Genomic DNA, 20308 nt, shown 5'->3' with positions numbered 1-20308 from the left:
TGTTTGTTTGTTTTTTTGTTTGTTTGTTTTTTTTTGTTTGTTTGTTTGTTTTTGTGTGTGTGTGTGTGTGTGTGTGTGTGTGTGTGTGTGTGTGTGTGTGTGTGTGTGTGTGTGTGTGTGTGTGTGTGTGTGTGTGTGTGTGTGTGTAAACAGAGGCCTAAAATGAGAAAATGAAGAACACTAATCCAAACACAAGTTACGTTAATAAAACAAATTATCGAGATTGTTGTGGTTCTCCTTCCCTGTGTTGTCTAATTCCCCTTTTGTTTCATTTCCCTTCCGCCATCCACTATCCCCTCGTCCTCCTCCCTTGATTACTCCTACTTCTCTTCATGTCCCAATCGATAATAATTAGTCTCCTTCCTTCCGCTATCATTCACTCTCTCTGTTTGTCTCCTTTCTTCATTCCTTTTTCCTTTGATTACCTTTACTTCTTCTCGTCTATTTATATTCTCAAATCGATAATAATTAGCCTCCGTCTCTCACCTATCATTCACTCGTTCAATTCGTCTCCTTTGTTCAGCTATAATTCTTCTCTTTCTTTCACTCGTTTTCCATGCCTCATCCTTGTCAATCTCCTGTCACCAGCTTCGTTCCTTTGTTTTGTCGTTACATCTCCCGGCCACACGACAGCCACCTTTTCCTCTTCTCTCCACCCCTGGCCCCGCGCCTCACCTCGATTCCACAAACACTATATTTTTCCATAGTGCAGAAGCCTCCTACACGTCTTACTTTCACCTGAAGAAACATCTTCACATTTACAATGAAGTGATAAATCAGTATTGTTGGTGACGAATATTTATATCAAAACAATCAAGTTTTTTTCAATTACTGTAAAATGCTACTTTTCAATTAACCTTTAGGTCTCACCTTTAGATTCATATTTTCAAGATATAATACAAAGACGCGACATTCAGAGCTAGACCTGAGATAAGTTCGAGTTATGACTTTACAAGAAAATATCCTAATCCTTGGCTGTGAAGAGTCTGAGATGAAGGCTTGGCACAAGTTATCGCGCTGTAAGATGTCCCTATACATAACCCCCATCCACACCCACACCCACACACACACGCGTACGTACCATAGTCCTGAACTACTTGTTCACATAAAAATTACACATAGGAACACTATTTTCCGTAAAACTTAGCGACAATCATAGAGTAATTCACAAACACTCTAGAACGTTGGATAACCTTTCCCCCGCAAAATAAAAGTTCAGCATACTAAAGCACTTGACAAGTATGTATTGAGAGAAAACTAGGGTGAATACAATACCAAAACAAGAAAACAGACCGAAGATATAACCAACTTGTAAGAGAAGAAGCATGAACTGACAGATATAACAATGATAACATGTACTGCGAGAAAGAAATAACAAAAAGAAACAAAACAAAACAGGAAAATATACATGGAAATAACTTGAGTGCGAGGAAGCAGAACAACTGAAGTGAGTGATGGTGGTGGTGGTGGTGGTGCTGCGAGTCTGGCGCCTGTGCAGTGCTGTGCTGTGCTGTGTCCACGTGCTGTGTGTACACGTCTTGCGTTTGCCCCCTTACAAACCCCCGTGCTGTGTATAACCTTTAATTCATAAGTGAAGTGAGGTGTCTCGACGGCCGCCCCCGCACCTTCAGCTGCTCAAAGAATATAGACTGATACAAACTGATTTCATTTACACTCTTTGGGGGTGACTAAAGGAGACAGACTGAGGGCCAAACACAGGATATAGAAAGTGCCCCAAAACACACTGCTCCTAGAAAGACTGCACAAGAATGCTTAGATAATTAACTTCATCCAATTTGCTGGTGACTTTACTATATCAGTGAAATGAGGGTGAACACAAAGGCTTCACTCTTTTATGTATTTACAGGGTGAGGACATGTGTGAGATAGAAATAAAATGAATGAAGAAATAAGAAATAACATGCGTAGGGTGGATTTCTACTACCTGGACATATTTTTTTCATTACTATCTATGTATTTTGTGTTTTATTGATTATTATTGTTTTTTTCGAGTTTTTTTTATCGATTTATCCCCCGCATGACGAAAAGAAATGAACACAAATAAAAGAAAAAATATAATAAGAATGAGTGAAGGTGGGAAGAAATGAAGAAAGGAGGGAAATGGAAAGAAAAAGAAAGAAGAAAGGAGGGAAAGAAGAATGAAGAAAGGAAGGATCAAGAAACACAAGGGAAAGAAAAAGACTATGAGTGGAGGAGGGAGGAAGTGAAAAGACACAAGAAAAGGAAGAAAATTAAGAAAGAGAGCGAAGGAAGAAGAAAGGAAGAAAGAAGGGAAAAATATAAGCTCCTATAATCACACTAGATGAAAATACAGAAATAAGAGTGAAGGAGAGAAGAAAGAAAAAAAGGGAGAGAATAGGAGGGAAATCAAGAAAGAGAAGGAAAGAGGGAAGGATGAAGGGAAAAGAAAAAAGAAGAAGAATCGAAGGAAGGAAGAAAGGAAAGCTATAAGCCCCCTACAATCACACTGCCTCGCCCAATCATCTCCCCGAACGCCTAATACCATACCTTCACCTTCCTATGTAAAGGTTACAGAACTAACTAATGTACGTATATCAAATATATATATAAAAATCACTGTACTACTCTGGGTTTTAGTTAACATTACACGCGATATGAGAGAGAGAGAGAGAGAGAGAGAGAGAGAGAGAGAGAGAGAGAGAGAGAGAGAGAGAGAGAGAGAGAGAGAGAGAGAGAGAGAGAGAGAGAGAGAGAGAGAGAGAGAGAGAGAGAGAGAGAGAGAGAGAGAGAGAGAGAGAGAGAGAGAGAGAGAGAGAGAGAGAGAGAGAGAGAGAGAGAGAGAGAGAGAGAGAGAATAAAAAAAAAACATTACTAGGTGAAAGAGTGTCCGGAAAGGAAGATGAAGAAGGGTATGGAAGAAGATGTAGAAGCAAGGAGGAAAAAGAGGAGGAGGAGTAGGAGGAGGAGAGGCATCGCTGATTAGTGAGGTCAGGAGGGAAGGCGCCTCAAACTTGTCAGAAGTTCTTGGTGACTCTGAGTAAAGTTGGTGATTGCTCAAAAAGGTGACGAGGAGGCGGAGGAGGTGTGAGTCTACCTATCTATCGGTCTATCTATCGTGCAGAAGTATTTGTAGAAGTATGACTGTCTGCACATAAAAATATATATGTAAGTAGTGTATGTCTTGTTTCACTTCTGTCAACATGAATATTAACTGAGTATTCACAACCCACTTAAGCTATCTCTTTCTCTTTATCTATTTCCCTTTCTCTATCACTCTCTCTCTTTTCATCTCCCTCCCTCTATCTATCCATCTGTCTATAAACAGATGTGATATATTTGCGAATGTCAGCTCTATTTCTAGCTAAAACGAATCTGCATATAAAATTCGAGCTTCTGCATAAAAAAAAAAAAAATCACCTTTCCATAAAAAAAATCAGCTTGTCATATTTGCATCTCTGTGTCTGCTGGTACCGCGACTCAGATAAAGCAGTATCAGCTGATTGTGCTACCAACACTCTTGAGGTCATGCACACCGCTGTCACTTTTTTTTTCCCGTGAACAGAAACACAAAAACAGTAGATCAGATTGTTCGAAAATTTTAAGAACTGAAACTGCAGGAATGTTTTTTCTCTTCTTACTCTCTTTTATAGACTCTCAAAAAACGTGAAAAGACGAAAATGCTGTAGCGAGGAAGAATCGGCTGCTGAGAAGGTACGAATAAATTACCGGAAAACTGCGTAGAGGCGAATCATAAATACCGAAATGTGTGTGTGTGTGTGTGTGTGTGTGTGTGTGTGTGTGTGTGTGTGTGTGTGTGTGTGTGTGTCGTATCAAGCGTCCCTTAATTAAACGCATATAAAGTCATGATGGACGCTTCTGCAATTTTTCATGCAAGAGATTATTGGCACGCGAATAAAAAGGGAGGATAATTTTGTGGGAATATCCATGCTGCGGAGTTAATGCACTTAGGAGTCTTTTACCTAGTTATCATTAATGGAATATAATGTAGAAAATATTATAACCAGGCGACTATGAGGAAAAAAAAATATAATAGACGAAAACAAAACTTAGAAAAGACTGATTAACTGAGTGACCAACCATCTCACTATTTTAAATGTACTTGGTGACTGACGGAGACTTATTGAGTTTGTAAGAAAGAGAGAAAGGTTTGGAAATGAGAACAAAAAACCGATGGCGTGATGAAAAAAAAAAAAAACAGTCAAGATGAAGCGGTGATGGCTGTCTGATAAACTTTGATGTGGGTGAGCTAAAAAAATGCGTGACTGTGGCTTTTAGTAAGTAGAGGAAAAATGGAGATAGTAAGCACTTTAGCAAATGGTGAAGGTTATTTATACAAGCACACACACACACACACACACACACACACACACACACACCATTATTCAATTACATAAATATCACGTTGGTGGCACTGACGATGAAGATATAGCTGATAAAAAACAAGAAAATAAAGTTGACATACGAAGAGAGAGAGAGAGAGAGAGAGAGAGAGAGAGAGAGAGAGAGAGAGAGAGAGAGAGAGAGAGAGAGAGAGAGAGAGAGAGAGAGAGAGAGAGAGAGAGAGAGAGAGAGAGAGAGAGAGAGAGAGAGAGAGAGAGAGAGAATATATGAGAATCCTCGTGAGGGGTGTTTCATTATTCAATTATTTCGTCTCTAGTGGCGGCGAAATTAGCAGGTTTATCGACGATCCTGAACGGGTGTCGCAGTGCGTGAGAAGGGCAGATGGAGAGCGGGACAGCTGGCAGGTGGACGGGAAGGAAAGAAGGGAGTAGGGGAGCAGCGGATAAGGGGAAGGTATGAAGGGTGAACAGGATGGAGAGTAGGGGAGCAGCGGATAAGGGGAAGGTATGAAGGGTGAACAGGATGGAGAGTAGGGGAGCAGCGGATAAGGGAAAGGTAGCAAGGGTGAACAGGAAGGAGAGTAGGGGAGCAGCGGATAAGGGGAAGGTAGCAAGGGTGAACAGGAAGGAGAGTAGGGGAGCAGCGGATAAGGGGAAGGTAGCAAGGGTGAAGAAGAAGGAGTAGGGGAGCAGCGGATAAGGGAAAGGTAGTAAGGGTGAACAGGAAGGAGAGTAGGGGAGCAGAGGGCAGGAGAAATGTGGAAAGTGAGTGGGAAGCAAGAGGAAGTGGTTAGAGAGATACAAAGGGGTCCATAAATTTAAAAAAAGGAGGGCATGAGGGAGGAGGGGAAAGGTTAGGGATAAAAAAAAGTTCAGAAATTTAAAGGGGAAAAAGTGAAGAAGAAAGGAAGAGAGAGACAGCAAGGAAGCAGAAAGCAAGAGAAACTGGTTAAAGAGGGATACAAAAGCCCAAGGGAAGGTAAAAGTGGTAAAAGAGAGCAAGGAGGTAGGAAGCAGGAGAGTGGTTAGATAGAAAAAAAAAGGCCAAAAAGTTAAACAAATGTAAAAAAAGGGAAGCAGGAAACAAGAAAAGACAGCAAGGAAGTAAAATTAAAGAGAAACTGGTTAAAACGATAGGGAAAAGCGGCCAGAAGGGTAAGGAACGTAGAAGGTTAAAGGAGAAAGGGAAAAGGGGTGGCCAGACATGTATAAAATAATGATGGAACAGTGAAGATAGAAGGGAAGACGAGGGAGGCAGTGACAAATGTAAGGAGAGCCAAGGGAAGGGCAAAGGTAAAGTGAAGGGCATACACTATAGCTGCGCGTGGGAAGGGAACAACACATATAGGCAAAGGAATAGTTTGAAGGATAGCAAGGAAGAAATGACGACATGAGAAACAAAGGGGGGAATCATGACACTATGAAGAATTTGCAGACACAGGTATGGAGAGGTGAAAATAGGAAGGAAAAGTAAAATAATGAAAAAAATAAGCAGCTAGTAAGGTTAGTACGACTGGTGAGGGAGGTGGTAGAAAGGATACCAAAGAAGAGAAAGAGCATGGAGGGTGATGATGTATAGGGATAGAAGAATGATATATCAAAGAAAACAAGACGTGGCAAGAGAACACACGAGAGGAGGAAGAGGAGGAGAAGGAGGAGGAGGAGGACGAAAGAGACAAGTTGGAACAAAGAAAATAATAGGAAAAATAAAAGGACTGGAAATTGGATCACACACAAAAAGACAAAAAGAGCAAATGAAAGCGAGGTAGCCTTTTACACTTGTCAACGTAAACTTAGCTTGTTTTTTTTTTTTTTGTTATAGTTGTTTACGCGTCTACTACCCACGCCATCTCTACCTTACCAATTACAGAACAAAAGCTGCGTGGAAAAGAAACAACAACAGTAATTCAATAAGGAGAAGGCGCAGTAAAAAAAAAAAAAAAAAAAAAAACGAAAGATCCCATGAGTTACCGAATTACTACTACTACTACTACTACTACTATTACTGCTTTTACTATTACTGCGAGCTGTTACTATTGTGTGGAAGCTTTTCTTTATTCTTTACCACGCCTGCTTTCTTCTATACGCTTTTCCTCACGCATTTCTGTGTTTGAATATACGCCGGAAAATAACTCTTTGGAACACAACAATTCATTTCTACTCTGGACACAAACACACACGCTCTCTCTCTCTCTCTGTCTGTGTGTGTGTGTGTCTGTGTGTGTCTATGTGTGTGTGTGTGTGTGTGTGTGTGGTGTGTGTGTGTGTGTGTGTGTGTGTGTGTGTGTGTGTGTGTGTGTGTGTTTTCCTCTTTTTTGCGTCAGGATTCCACAGATGAATAATGATAGTACATACATCAACTTGATCCTACTCCACTTCCTCCACCTTCCTCCCTTCCTCTTCCCTCCTTCCCTCCCTCCTTGCTGCCCTTCTCATGCACCTCTTCCACTGTCTTCTATTTCCTCGCCTCGTTTTATCATTCTTTTCTTCTCTTCCTTTCTTGTCTCGCTTTTCTTTTGTCTTCTATTTTTGTTTATTTTTATTACACTCTTTTTTTCCTATTCCTTAGTCCTCCTCTCTCGTTCTTTACTTCTTTAGTTTGATTTATTTTCCTTTTTTCTCCTTTCCCATCCTAACACTGCTCTCTCACCTTTCCCATCTTTTTCCGATCTCACTCTTTTTCCCAGCCCTTTCCTCTCCCTCCTTCTCCTTCTCCTTCTCCTCTTCCTCCTCTTTTCTTCATCAGCTCCTCCCTTTTCCTTCCTTTCTCTCCTTTCCCATCCTAACACTGATCCCTCACCTGTCCCTTCTTTTCCGATCTCACTTTTTTTCCCAGCTCTTTTCCTCTTCCCTTTTCCTTCTCCTCCTCCTCCTCTTTTCTTCATCAGCTACCTTCCCTTTCCTTCCTTTCCCATTCTCACACTGAAACTTCACCTCTCCCCTCGTTTCCTGTCCCCTCTGCACCTTTCCCAGCTCTGTCCCTTTTCCCCTCTCCTCCTCCTCCTCTTCCCCCTCCTTCGCCCTGCACGCTCCCCGCTGATATGTGTGACGCTCCATTATTAATCATCTCCCACACTAAGTAACTCCCCCTTGTAATAAAACAGGCGAGAACACTCATTTTTTTTTGTACTCAAGTTGTTTAGCGAGAATGGACACGGTACTACATACAAAGGCGATGTTTCTGGCATTTTGCTTCAGCTCGGTGCGACGACCTGAGGATGTACTTTTCCGATTTCCCGTGGAATGATTATTGCTTCCAGGATAGAGACCCCTCTGTGTGTGCTCAGCGCATCACAGAGGTGATTGTCTCTGGAATGGAGGCATACATTCCTCGTTCTTGCTCTACTCTCACGCAAAAGCCTTGGTTTAATTATGCTTGTTCTCGTGCTGTCAATGATAGAGAGGTAGCTCACAAAAGGTACCAGAGCCTTCAAACTAATGCTAATTATGAACTTTACATTTCTGCCTGAAATCGTGCCAAATCTATTCTCCGACTAACCAAAAATTCTTTCATTAATAGAAAATGTCAAAACCTTGCTTTCTCTAACTCTTCCCGTGACTTCTGGCATCTAGCCAAAAACATATCCTCCAACTTCACTTCTTCATCTTTCCTCCACTTCAGTCCTGACGGCAACACTGCCGTCTCATCTATCTCTAAGGCTGAACTCTTCTCTCAAACTTTTTTCTAAAAACTCCACTCTGGACGATTCTGGGCATATTCCTCCTACTCATCCCCCCTCTGACTCCTTTATGCCTGTTATAAAGATTCTTCAAAATGATGTTTTCTATGCCCTCTCTGGCCTCAATCCTCAGAAGGCTTATGGACCTGATGGAGTGCCTCCTATTGTCCTTAAAAACTGTGCCTCCGTGCTGTCACCCTGCCTGGTCAAACTCTTTCGCCTCTGCCTGTCAACCTACCTTTCCTTCTTGCTGGAAGTATGCCTTCATACAGCCTGTACCTAAGAAGGGTGACCGCTCCAATCCCTTAAACTACCGTCCTATTGCTTTACTTTCTTGTCTATCTAAAGCTTTTGAATCAATCCTTAACCGGAAGATTCAAAAGCACCTTTCCACTTCTGATCTTCTATCTGATCGCCAGTATGGGTTCCGCAAGGGGCGTTCTACTGGTGATCTCTTAGCCTTCTTAACTGACTCTTTGTCATCCTATCTTAGCCGTTTCGGTGAAACTTTTGCTATTGCGCTGGACATATCAAAAGCTTTTGATAGGGTCTGGCACAAATCTTTGCTTTCTAAACTACCCTCCTACGGTTTCTATCCTTCTCTCTGTACCTTTATCTCCAGTTTCCTTTCTGACCGTTCTATTTCTGCCGTGGTAGACGGTCACTGTTCTTCCCCTAAATCTATTAACAGTGGTGTCCCACAGGGTTCTGTCCTATCTCCCACTCTTTTTCTGTTGTTCATTGATGATCTTCTTTCCAAAACGAACTGTCCTATCCATTCCTACGCCGATGATTCCACTGCATTATTCAACTTCTTTTAATAGAAGACCCACCCTTCAGGAACTTAATGACTCAAGGCTGGAGACTGCAGAACGCTTAGCCTCAGACCTTACTATTATTTCCGATTGGGGCAAGAAGAACCTGGTGTCCTTCAACGCCTCAAAAACACAGTTTCTCCACCTATCCACTCGACACAATCTTCCAAACAACTATCCCCTATTCTTTGACAACACCCAGCTATCACCTTCCTCAACACTAAACATTCTCGGTCTATCCTTAACTCAAAATCTCAACTGGAAACTTCATATCTCATCTCTTACTAAATCAGCTTCCTCGAGGCTGGGCGTTCTGCACCGTCTCCGCCAGTTCTTCTCCCTGCACAGTTGCTGTCCATATACAGGGCCTTGTCCGCCCTCGTATGGAGTATGCATCTCATGTGTGGGGCTCCACTCACACAGCTCTTCTGGACAGAGTGGAGGCTAAGGCTCTTCGTCTCATCAGCTCTCCTCCTCATACTGATAGTCTTCTACCTCTTAAACTCCGCCGCAATGTTGCCTCTCTTTCTATCTTCTATCGATATTTCCACGCTGACTGCTCTTCTGAACTTGCTAACTGCATGCCTCCCTCCTGCGGCCCCTGCTGCACTCGACTTTCTACTCATGCTCATCCCTATACTGTCCAAACCCCTTATAAGAGTTAACCAGCATCTTCACTCTTTCATCCCTCACGCTGGTAAACTCTGAACACTCTTCCTACATCTGTATTTCCTCCTGCCTACGACTTAAACTCTTTCAAGAGGAGGGTATCAGGACACCTCTCCTCCCGAAACTGACCTATCTTTCGGCCACCTCTTTGGATTCTTTTTAGGAGCAGTGAGTAGCGGTTTTTTTTTTATTAACGTTTGCTTTTTGTGTGCCCTTGAACTGTCTCCTTTGCTGTAAAAAAAAAAAAAAAAATGGCATGAGTTTGTGTGTTGTGTCACACACACACACACACACACACACACGCACACACACACACACACACACACACACACACACACACAAGCACAGAGCACATCGCCTGAGCCTCCCACAGGTTGCTCACACTTCCCACTCCGTCCATTGATCCGCTCAGAGCAAGACCGTCCACGCGCCAGCCAGTGAGTGAGGGAGTGAGGAAGTGCCACTCAGTCAGTCACGCAGCCAGTCTGATCAGCCAGTGAGTATGGAGTGAGTGAGACAGTCAGCCATTATGACAGTCAATTAGTCAGTAAGTCAGGAATTCAGATCACAACAAACAGAAAACTCTTCAACAAATCTCTATATTAGTCTATCAAGAAAACAAGTCAGTCAGTAACCAGTTCTACCACTCAATCAGTCACTTACTCACTCAGCCTCTTCGCCTTTAGGACAGTCAGTTAGTCAGTCAGTCAGGAAACCAGAGAACGCCAAACAGAAAACTCATTCAGAAATTTCTCTATTAATCCATTAAGGCAAGCATTCATCAAGCAAACAAGTCAGTCAGAAACCAATTTTGCCTGTGAGTCAGTCAGTCAGTCAGTCAGCTAGTCCCTTTTCTTCGCCCCATCCTCTTCTCTATTTCGTCATTGCTTTTTTCTCTGCCTCTCTTCCCTTTCATGTCCCCTCTCCTCCTCTCCAATCCCTCAATTTCCTTTTTTCTTCTCTCTATCTCCCTTACCAGTCCCAGCACGCTTTTCTCACACATCCCCCTCTCGTCCCTTACTTCCCCGGCACCTTTCCCCTTCCTCTTCCTTCCTAGCCCGGCACCAAGGCGTTCTAACCTACACACACCTCCAAACACCTGTGCATTGTTTAACCTTAAGTGCCTGTAAATTATGTGTTGCCTTGGATTCAGAGTGACTTCTGTTCTCCTGACTACTGATCATCTTCCTGAGCTCTGTGCATTCGTGTGCATGTGGGCGAAAAGGTGACTGATAATCTTCAAGGGTGTGTGGGTGCATGTACGTAGGAAGGAGGATGTGTGCTTGCGTGAGTGTGTATGCGTGTGAGGGTGGGTGTGAGGATGGGGGGGGGGGGAAGGGTTCGAGGTGGAGTGCCATCATGTTCCCTGACAATTCACTCTCGGCAGGTTAGCGCCAGGTAAGGAGGCAATCAATAAACTGGTGTGAATAATTCGTTGGTTCGACCCCGTCTAGAGTACTGTGTACAGTTTTGGTCTCACTATTACAGAAAAGACATAGAAAAGAAGAGTAACAAAGATGATTCCTAGGTTGAAAAATTTGTCATATGAACAAAGGCTTAAATAAGTAAATTTATTCAGCCTATCAAAACGAAGAATGCGAGGCGATCTAATAGAAGTGTTTAAAATGTTTAAAGGATTCAGTGATATTAATGCGGAAGATTACTTTACAATTGATCGATCAGATAGAACAAGTAGAAATCAAAATTTGAGAATAAGTGGTAAAAGATTCTCGTCGCACGAAGCTAAACACTTCTTCTTCAATCGAGTTGTTAATGTTTGGAGCTCTACCCTGTGATGTCGTTGATAGTACAACAGTTACGGCTTTCAAGAATAGATTAGACAAGTATTTTGAATCCAATCAGCAACTAATATATTACTCATTGTCATAATAACGTTAAGTTTTTCGGATACTGGTTTCCTTGTCCGTTTTTATCGCCCAGTTAGTGGTAGCAGTAATGGTAGTTCTTTCCTCTTTCCTCTTTCCATGCTGCATGGTTCTTTTTTCCTTTCCTGCCAGATTGGTTTGGCGGGTGGGGGGGGGGGGAGGAGCCTTCGCCTTTGCTGTCCTTCATCTTCCACCTTTGATTAGATAGTTAGTGTAGCTTGTCGCAAACAGCCTCGTAAGAACCATCAGGTCTGCTGTTGTTTGTTCTTTATTTTTTGTTCTTTGTACACCTTCACCTTCCTACAGGGACAGAGTAGTGCAGTCCAGCCTTTCACTAGCATAGTTAAAACACCTCCAAGTCTCTCTGCAGCACATGACACATTCTGATTCCCTTGCTTCGAAACTCTTTCTGAACAGCGGAACAAGCCAATTGGATGTTAACTAAACCACCGATCAATGCGTTCACTAGCCTCTGGCTACCATCGGGCAGTGGGAAGAGGTAAGAAGCCGACTGTGTGAGAGTCTCCCTCACTCACCGTCTCGACCTCATCCCTACTGATACGTTGAACCCAGCTCCTAGTCACCAAGCTTGTTAGTGTTATATTGATACAATGTTAAGGTTACTTAAAGAGTTGAGTTGACACACACCGTCTCGACCTCACCCCCACAAGTTCCCTAGCATACTGACTGAGCTGGTACCTCACTTGTTGTGTGTCACAATGTAGTACGTGAACATCCCCTTTTGTGTGGGCTTATGATCACCCCCTTGGTATCTTAACCCCACACCAATACCTTCCCCCATGCTCATCTTTGTGAACACATATCGATCGCTGGTTGAAGAGAGACATTTTTTTTGTATAATTCTGCACCATAGAAATTTGACTAGGGAAGTTTTTGATAGCTATTGCCAGGACTCTATATCTATATCTATATCTATATATCTACTATATCTATATCTTTATATCTATATATCTATATATCTATATCTATATCTATCTATCTATCTATCTATCTATATCTATATCTATATCTATATCTATATCTATATATCTTATCTATATCTATATATATATATATATATATATATATATATATATATATATATATATATATATATATATATATATATATATATATATATATATATATATATATAAAAAATTATCCCATATGGGTAGGCCCTTCTGGTGATTGGAATGACGAGTTCTAATCAGTATTGTAGAGTACTTCGGTGAAAGCTCCCTTCCATTACCAACAGAGTGAGTTGTCAATAGCATTGTTAATTAACTTCAATAAGCTCGCTATCATTACCAACAGAATGATGAAGTGTAAATAATATTGCTACTTAACTTGAATAGGTTCGCTACCATTATACACCAACAGAATGTGAATAAACTTAATCATAATTTAACATTGTATTGCGTAACCCTAACAACTATGTAACTCACTTAATAGTAATATATTAAAAACAGAGGATCGAGGCTGAAGGCAACACACTAGCATAGTTATAAGACCTCCAAGCCTCTCTGCAGTACATGAAACCTTATGATTCCCTAGCACAGAGCTTGAGAGTGTCACCTTCCTACACCTTCGCCTTCCAACAGGATCAGATCAGTGCAGTCCAGCCTTTCACTAGCATGGTTATACCACCTCCAAGACACTCTACAGCACATGACACCTTCTGATTCACTAGCCCTAAGCCAGAGAGTGCCACCTACATACAGGGTCAGATCAGTGCAGTCCAGATTACACTAGCATAGTTATAACACATCCGAGCCTCTCTGAAGCACATTACACCTTCTGATCACCTACCACTGAGCCAGCGAGTGCCACATTCCTACACCATCACCTTTCTAAAGTGTCAGATTAGTGCAGTCCAGCCTATCACTAGTATAGTTATAACACCTCCAAGCCTCTCTGCAGCACATGACACCTTTTGATTCCCTATCACAGAGCTTGAGAGTGCCACCTCCCGACGCCTTAACCTCCCTACAGGGTCATATTAGTGCAGTCCAGCCTTTCAGCAGCACAGGAATAACGCCTCCATGCCTCTCTGCAGCACATGACACCTTCTGATTCCCTTGCACGAAGCCAGTGAGTGCCACCTTCCTACAGGGTCAGATTAGTGCAGTCCAGCCTTTCACTAGCATAGTTATAACACCTACAAGACTTTCTGCAGCACATGACACCTTCTGATTCCCTAGCACTGAGCCAGAGAGTGCCACATTCCTACGCCTTCACCTTCCTACAGGTTCAGAATAGTGCAGTCCAGCCTTTCACTAGCATAGTTATAACACCTCCAAGCCTCTCTGCAGCACATGACATCTTCTGACTCCCTAACACTGAGCCAGAGAGTGCCACCCTCCTACAGTTGCGCATTCCAACAGGGTCAAATTAGTGCAGTCCAACCTTTCACTAGCATAGCTATAACACCTCCAAGCCTCTCTGCAGCACAGGACACCTTCTGATTCCCTAACACTAAGCCAGAGAGTGCCACCCTTCTATAGGGTCAGATTAGTGCATTCCAACCGTTCACTAGCATAGTTATAACACCTCAGAGCCTCTATGCAGCACATAACAACTGCTGATTCCTTTGAACTGAGCCAGAAAGTGCAACCTTCCTATAGGGTCAGATTAGTGCAGTCCAACCTTTCACTAGACTAGTTAAAATACCTCCAAGCCTCTCTGCAGCACATGACACCTTTTGATTCCCTAGCACTGAGCCTTACAGTGCCACCTTCCTATAGGGTCAGATTAGTGCAGTTCAGCCTTCCACTAGCATAGTTATAACACCTCCAAGTTACTCTATAGCACATGACATCTTCTGATTCCCCTGCACTGAGCCAGAGACTGAAACCTTCCTATAGCTACACCTTCCTACAGGGTCAGAGTAGTGCAGTCCAGGTTTTCACTAGCATAGTTATAACACCTCCAATCCTTTATGCAGCACATGGCACCTTCTGATTCCCTATCACTGAGCTTGAGAGTTACACCTTCATACACCTTCACCTTCCTACGGGGTCAGATTAGTGCAGTCCAGCCTTTCACTAGCATAATTATAACATCTGCAAACCTCTCTGCAGCACATGACACCTTCTGATTCCCTAGTACTGAGAGAGGGAGTGCCACCTTCCTACACCTTCACCTTCCAACAGGGTCAGATTAGTCCAGTCCAGGCTATTAGTACCATTGTTAAAACTCTTCCAAGCCTCTCTGCAGCACATGACACCTTCTGATTCCCTAGCACATAGCTTGAGAGTGCCACCTTCTTACACCTTCCCCTTCCAAAAGGGTCAGATTAGTTTAGTTCAACCTTTCACTAGCATACTTATAATACATCCAAGCCTCTAGGCAGTACATGACACCTTCTGATTCCCTAGCACTGAGACAGAGTATGCCACCTTTCTACAGAGTCAGATTACTGCAGTCCAGCCTTTCACCAGCATAGGTATAACACCTCCAAACCTCTTTGCTGCAAATGACACCTTCTGATTCCCTAGCACTGAGCTTGAGAGTGCCAACTTCCTACACTTTCACCTTCCTACAGGGACAAATTAGTGCAGTCCAGCCTTTCACTAGCATAGCTATAACACCTCCAAGCTCCTCTGCAGCACAAGACACCTTCTGATTTCCCAGCACAGATGCAGAGTGCCACCTTCCAACACCTTCACCTTCTTTCAGGGTCAGATTAGTTCAGTCTAGCCTTTCACTAACATAGTTATTACACCTCCAAGCCTTTCTGCAGCACATGACACCTCCTGATTCCCTAGCCTTGACCTTGAGAGTGGTGCCTTCCTGCAGGATCAGATTTGTGCAGTCCAGCATTTTACTAGCATAGTTATAACACCTCTAAGCTTCTCTGAAGCACATGAAAACCTTCTGATTCCTTAGAATTGAGCCAGAGAGTGCCACCTTCCTAAACCTTCACCTTCCTACAGGGTCTGATTAGTGCAGTCCAGCTTCTGAGTAGCATTGTTATAACACCTCCAAGCCTTTCTGCAGCACTAGGCAGCTTCAGACTCTCTAGCACTGAGCCAGAGAGTGCCACCTTCCTACATTGTCAAATTACTGCTGTCCAGCCAGTAGTTATAACACCTCCAAGCCCCTCTGCAGCACATGGCACCTTCTGATTCCTTAGCACTGAGCCAGAGAGTGCCACCTTCTTACAGGTTAGATTAGTGTTGTCCAGCCTTTCACTATCATATTTATATCACTTCCAAGCCTCTCTGCAGCACATGACACCTTCTGATTCCCTAGCACTGACCTTGAGAGTGCCATCTTCCTACACCTTCTCCTTCCTAAGGGGTCAGATTAGTGCAGTCCAGCGTTTCACTAGCATAGTTATAAAACTTCCAAGCTACTCTGTAGCACATGACACCTTCTGATTCCCTAACCCTGTGCCAGAGAGTGCCACTTTCCTAAACCTTCAGCTTCTTACAGGGTCAGATTAGTTCAGTCAAGCCTCTCATTAGCATGTTATAACACCTCCGAGCCTTTCTGCAGCACATGACACCTTCTGATTCCCTAACCCTGTGCTAGAGAGTGCCACTTTCCTAAACTTTCAGCTTTTTACAGGGTCAGATTAGTTCAGTCAAGCCTCTCATTAGCATGTTATAACACCTCCGAGCCTTTCTGCAGCACATGACACCTTCTGATTCCCTAGCACTGACCTTGAGAGTGCCATCTTTCTACACCTTCTCCTTCCTAAGGGGTCAGATTAGTTCAGTCCAGCGTTTCACTAGCATAGTTATAAACCTTCCAAGCTACTCTGTAGCACATGACACCTTCTGATTCCCTAGCACTGAGATTGACCTTTCTACACCTGTACCTTCCTACAGGGTCAGATTAGTGCAGTCCATCCTTTCACTAATATAGTTATAACACTTCCAAGCCGCTCTGCAGCACATGACACCTTCTGATTCCCTAGCACTGAACCAGAGAGTGCCACCTTCCTACAGGGACAAAATAGTGCAGTCCAGCCTTTCACTAGCCTAGTTTAAACACCTTTCAAGCCTCTCTGTAGCACATGACACCTTCTGATTCCTTAGCACGTACAGAGCCAGATAGTGCCAACATACTAGACCTTCACCTTCCTACAACCTCAGAAAAGTGCAGTCCAGCCTTTCACTAGCATAGTTATATCACCTCCAAGCCTCCCTGCCGCACATGACACATTCTAATTTCCTAGCACAGTGCTTGGCAGTGCCACCTTCCTACATCTTCACTTTCGTACAGGGTCAGATTAGTACAGTCCAGCCTCTCAGCAGCATAATTATAACACCTCCAAGTCTCTCTGCAGCACATGACACATTCTGATTCCCTAGCACTAAGCCAGAGAGTCCCACCTTCCTACACCTTCACCTTCGTCAGATTAGTGCAGTCCAGCCTTTCACTAACATAGCTGTAACACCTCCAAGCCTCTCTGCAGCATATACGACCTTTTGATTCCCTTTGAGCCAAAGAGTGCCACCTTCCTACAACTTCACCTTCCTAGAGAGCCAGATTAGTGCAGTCCAGTCGTTCACTATCATAGTTATAACACCTCTAAGCCTCTCTGCAGCACATGACACCTTCAGATTCCCTATCACTGAGCTTGAGAATGCCACTTTTCTACAGGGTTAGATTAGTGCAGTCCAGCATTTCACTAGCATAGATATAACACCTCCAAGCCTCTCTGCAGCACATGGCACCTTCTGATTCCCTAGCACTGAGCCAGAGACTGCCACTTTCCTACACCTTCACCTTTTTACAGGGTCAGAATAGTGCAGTCTAGCCAATCACTAGCATAGTTATAACACCTCCAAGCCTCATTGCAGCACATGGCACCTTCTTTTCCTGAGCATTGAGCCAGAGAGTGCCACATTCCTACAGGTCAGATTAGTGCTGTCCAGCCTTTCACTAGCATAGGTATAACACATACAAGCCTCTCTGCAGCACATGACACCTTCTGATTCCCTATGAATGAGCCAGATAGTGCCACCTTTCTACAGTGTCAGATTACTGCAGTCCAGCTGTTGTATAGTCATTACACCTCAGCGGCACCGAAGCACTGAGCAGCTCTTCGGAACAGCAATCCGAGGATACATGTACTGCCAAGGCCCGAGGATCGGACATTCCCTGTCTGGCCTCTTTATAGAATACATCGCAACCCCCGCTCCTTCGTGTGTGTCATTCACTCCTCAACACGTGGCGACGAGGATGGGATTCTGAAGGAATCAAGTGAAACCCCGAGGACGAGAATGGCAGCAATAATTGGAGCGGTGGAGCAGTACTCAGGGGAGAAGATTTCGAGGCCTATACAGAAAGGTTCGAAGAGTTCCTGGAGGTCAGAAATATCACCGAGGAGAATCGGAAACGGGCGTTGTTCCTGACTGTCTGCGGCCCGACGGTGTATCAATTACTGAGGAACCTGTGCGCCCTGGGGAAACCCTCTGAGAGGACACTGAAGGAATTGTTTCGTCTCGCTACCCAGCACTATGCGCCCAAAGTTTCAGTGGTGGTGGAAATGTTCAAATTCAACTCAAAGGGAAACCCTGACAATCAGCAATTACGTGGCAGAACTGAAGAGGAAAGCTTCCAACTGCAGCTTTGGGGCAAACTTAACAGAGCAGCTTCGAGAAAGATTCGTCGGTGGAGTGTCGAGCGAACGGATCCGGCGGAGGCTGTTGCGAGAGGGCGACGACTTAACTTGGGACAAAGCGTGCAAACTGGCATTATCGATGGAGGCAGCAACCACGGAGGCGAAGGTGCTGGGAGGGGAGCACAAAGAAGCCCAGGTGAACAGAGTGGAGCCGCCGCGAACGAAGCCCGGGGACCAGAAAGAACCAACGAGCAGGTGGGACAAGGCCAGGTTGCAAAACAAGTACTTGCCTCGTGAGGGGGCACGTAGTAGTGTAGCTTGTAATCGGTGTGGCAGTAGTTACCACAAGGCAACGGAGTGCCCATTTAAGGATAAGGAATGCTTCAGGTGCAGTCGTAAAGGCCACACCAGGCGAATGTAATGTGTCGACGGCGAGGCAGAGTAAATAGCGTGGATGATGAGGAGCAAGAGATTAGTGATGAGGAAGAGAGGGTGGAGGTGTTTGGTATTTTACAGCTGCCTGGACAACAGCGGAGAACCCGGAAAACCCCACCACTGACTGTAGACGTGAGCGTGCAGGGCACAGAGATACGCACGGAGGTGGACACGGGAGCGAGCAGCACGGTCATCAGCGAGGAGGAGTGGAACAGGCTACGCAGCAAACCAAGACTTGAAGCCTCCAACAGGCGGTTAGTCACATACACAGGTGAGGCACTTCAGGTACGAGGAGTAGCCATGGTGGAGGTCAAGTTTAAAAATCAAGTAGAAACTCTGCCGTTAAAGGTAGTGAAAGGAACAGGGCCCTCGCTCCTGGGTCGTGACTGGCTACTGGTGATTCAGATGGACTGGAAGGAGATGGTAGGCAAACTTGGAGTTGCGGAGAAGAATGGGGATAAACTTACCCAATCCTACACAAGCACAGTGAGGTCTTTTCACAGCCTTTAGGGCACATGCCGATCAAAGCACACCTGCGTCTCAAGGAAGAAGCACGACCGGTGCGGAAGAAAGCGCGACCAGGGCCACACGCCCTTTACCCACTCGTGGACCAGGAGCTGGAGAGGTGGATTAAGGAAGGTGTTGCCGAGCCCGTGGAGACTGACAACAACAGTGGCTAGGCGACACCGTTGGTGGTAGTGCCCAAAGCAGATGGCAAAGTAAGGCTGGCGGCTGACTACAGAGTGACGGTAAATCCCCAGTTGGATATAGTTAAGCACCCCTTACCCTCCCCGGAAGAGTTGTTTACAAGGATAAAAGGGAAGAGGTTTGCAAAGCTAGATTTGAGAGATGCTTATCTACAGATGGAGTTAAGTGAGGAATCAAAAGACCTAACAACTGTAGCTACGCATAGAGGATTGTTGAGGATGAACAGATTGCCCTTTGGTTTAGCTTTCTGTGGGGACATTTTCCAGGCGGCGATGGACAGAATATTAGAAGGAATCCCCTCCTGTGTGGCATACTTAGACGACTTGCTGGTGATGGGCACGAACACAGAAGACCTTATTGAAACTTTGGACAAAGTGCTGGGGAGACTAAAAGATAATGAGATTCGGTTCAAAAGGTCAAAGTGTGAATTCAATTTGCAGGAGGTGCACGGAGCTGAAACCCATACCCGAGAAGACCGAAGCAATAAGAAGGATGCCGAACCCGAGTGATGTACCGACACTCCGGAGCGTATTGGGAGCGGTGGGTACTAGTCCCGGCTGTTGCCACACCTCGCCACTACGTTGTCGCCATTGTATGAGCTACTCAAGAAGGGAGTTAAGTGGCGATGGACCAAGGAATGTGAAGAGGCGATGGCAAGGGTAAGACAGACGTTGGCCAGCAACCCAGTATTGGTGAGATACGATCCACAATTACCGGTCAAACTGATAACAGACGCGAGCGAAGTAGGAGTCGGAGCGACGCTAATGCAAGTCTTTCCAGGAGCCACAGAAAGGCCGGAGGCGTATGCGTCAGGAATACTGACACAAACAGAGCAGAAATATCCCATCGTAGAAAAGGAAGCGGTGGCAGTTTCTTACGGTATTAGGAAATTTCATCAGTATTGCTATGGGAGGAAGTTTACCCTTGTCACTGATAACAAAGCACTTTCCAGAATATTGAACCCCAGCAGAGAGATGCCGCCGTTGGCGGCAGCGCAGATGCAGCGATACGCCCTTCAACTAGCGGCCTACAGCTACGATGTGGAGGTAAGACCCTCTGCAGACACGAGGGTCGCCGACACCTTGTCCAGACTACCGCTCCCGGGCATCGTCGACATAGGAGCAGAAAGAATAGAGAGGGAAACCATGACAAGTAACGTGTTATATATGGACGAGGGGCCTTCAGTGACAGCA

This window comes from Eriocheir sinensis, unplaced genomic scaffold (assembly GCF_024679095.1).
Source record: "Eriocheir sinensis breed Jianghai 21 unplaced genomic scaffold, ASM2467909v1 Scaffold591, whole genome shotgun sequence".
Classification (NCBI taxonomy): Eukaryota; Metazoa; Arthropoda; class Malacostraca; order Decapoda; family Varunidae; genus Eriocheir; species Eriocheir sinensis.
This window is presented reverse-complemented; position numbering follows the sequence as displayed.